The sequence below is a fragment of the Lampris incognitus genome, chromosome 6, assembly GCF_029633865.1.
Source record: "Lampris incognitus isolate fLamInc1 chromosome 6, fLamInc1.hap2, whole genome shotgun sequence".
NCBI lineage: Eukaryota > Metazoa > Chordata > Actinopteri > Lampriformes > Lampridae > Lampris > Lampris incognitus.
Genome location: NC_079216.1, coordinates 15,169,922 through 15,172,046, shown reverse-complemented (window position 1 = coordinate 15,172,046; position 2,125 = coordinate 15,169,922). Strand labels below are relative to the sequence as shown.

General features: G+C 42.2%; 1 long non-coding RNA gene across 1 annotated transcript; it reads left to right on the top strand.

Annotated features, from left to right (window-relative positions):
• The first annotated feature begins 1,230 nt into the window (after positions 1 to 1,230).
• Positions 1,231 to 1,899, top strand: LOC130113739 (uncharacterized). The gene is made up of 3 exons (XR_008810351.1): positions 1,231 to 1,340; positions 1,523 to 1,561; positions 1,885 to 1,899. It is a non-coding gene; the product is annotated as an uncharacterized LOC130113739 (long non-coding RNA).
• Positions 1,900 to 2,125: the final 226 nt, after the last annotated feature.

Here is a 2,125-nt window from a genome sequence, read left to right as displayed (position 1 = left end):
CCTTTCATCCCACAGATGAAAACTTCTCATGTCTATGTTCCTTCTGATTCCTCTCTGAGGAGCATATAACGAGGACACCTTGTCAGATCATTTCATTTAGCACTCGTGTAAACACTTTCAGGGGAATCGTCTGTCAGATTGATTCACAAAAAGAAGAAAGCGTTCATATAATTGCAGCTAATGAGGATGCATATAAATACCAGTTGTCTGATTGTTCATTATCCAAATAACATATCCACATACAGATCGCACGGTATACCAGGGGCAAAGCGTTAATAGCCTATATCCCTAACACAATAATAGTATAAACATGCCCATTTGAATTCTAAATCACTACAGGTAACATGGATGCATGCAAGAACTATCCAAAAGAGTTTTGATAAGAAAGTGGTAAACTCGGCCAGACCATTACAAGGATTTGCAGAAACATTTGAAAGGAGGAATACAAGCAGGATCGATGGCCCCTGTGTACAGTATTCACAATCACGCTATGTCATGCAACCTTATCCTGAAGCCAAATGAACTGAGACTAGTGGGTCACACCTCATGGTGAAAGAATGGATTTTCTAAAGGCCTTTGGATACAGATCCATAGTCACCATTACATGATTTCACACGCTGACCTCTGAACAATGAGCCACGAGTTGTGCTCGGCCCATGGCCTGGATAAACTCCAAAACGTTTCTTTCTGACCTCTAACAAAGACGGCTTGATGCTGGTCTGTGATCAAGCTTGGAGTTCTTTCCCTCTGCGATATCAGAGAGGTCGTGATAATGCAAAACTGATTCTTTCTCAAACAGTGACTGGGATAAGGATTATAATTATGTCCTTTAGTTGTTTGATGGCAAACCCTGAAATGTTTAGTCAGAACGGCCTGAATAACTTAAAAGTCATAAGCAGGGAGGAGTCTCAAGTCCTGTGGCCATGCCATCCACAAGAGGTAATGTCAGTTTATGGTTTGCAAGTCTTCATAATTCTGCTCTCTGCATAGACCCTTTTACAGCCTACGTCATCAAAAGTATGCGCGCGCATTTAGGCAACGGAAGTGAAATGCTACCCCCAAGTCTCCCATTCATTCACGGATTCAGACGAGGAAGAGGAGATTACAAAGTTTATTCAGAAGTATAACCAGCATCAAAATGTCCGGTTCTTGTGTGTTTGGCTGTACGAATCTCTACTCTACCAACAGCGGACTGAAGTTTTACCCAATTCCGACGGGATCACGGCCATTTCAGAGCAACCGGAGGCGCCTGTGGCTGCAAGCCATCAAACGTATTGATGAAAACTGGACTGAGGACACGATCCAAAATGCTGGCGTTTGCAGTGGCCATTTTATAACAGGTAAGTTATCTATGTACTCTTTGGTTTCACTGGAATGTCTGGTTTAGATGGAGACTAATATCTAAAGTAACCGATAAGCAGCGTTAGCTGCTATTATTTGGCTAGTTTGGTGTGTCTGGCTATTTACAGGTGAGGCGTCACTGGACTCACAGAATCCTGATTTTGTGCCCTCTGTGTTTAAGGACACAAAACAGTCAGATCCCCGAGGCAACGGTGGAAAGGTAAGAATAATTGGGCCTAACACTCCCTAATCGTTTCAGAATTACTTTTCCCCTCTTTCATTTCATGCTATTCAGTGCACTTTGGAGCTTGCAGCTGCTGGCTTTGAGAAAATGGGGCTGTATTACAAATATTTACCATCTTAAGTTTAAAGTGAAGATAGGGATGTCTAAGATAGGATTTTCTCCAGTTGGTATTAAGCAAATCATAACCTAATATCTAATCGTAACCAAACAGTTACGATGGGATCTGCAAGTTGGGAATTTCCTGTAATATGGCCTCTGATCAGTATTTCTGTTCATTAATTTAGCTTTTTTATGTTAAGGTACCATAGGAAAAGGAGACGAGATGAAAGGGTTAACACTCCACCAACTCAGCCTGCTCCTTCTGAAACTCCAGGACAAGTCAGCAGCATGGATCACTGTCCTGGGAAGGATATATTTTTGTTGTGCAACCAACCAATTTGTTGTGACCTTGTGCCGGCATATCCTAACTGTTCGCTTTTCTGTCCGAGTCCCAAGGACAGAATATGATGATCTGAACCTGAGGTACACTCAGCTTCAGAA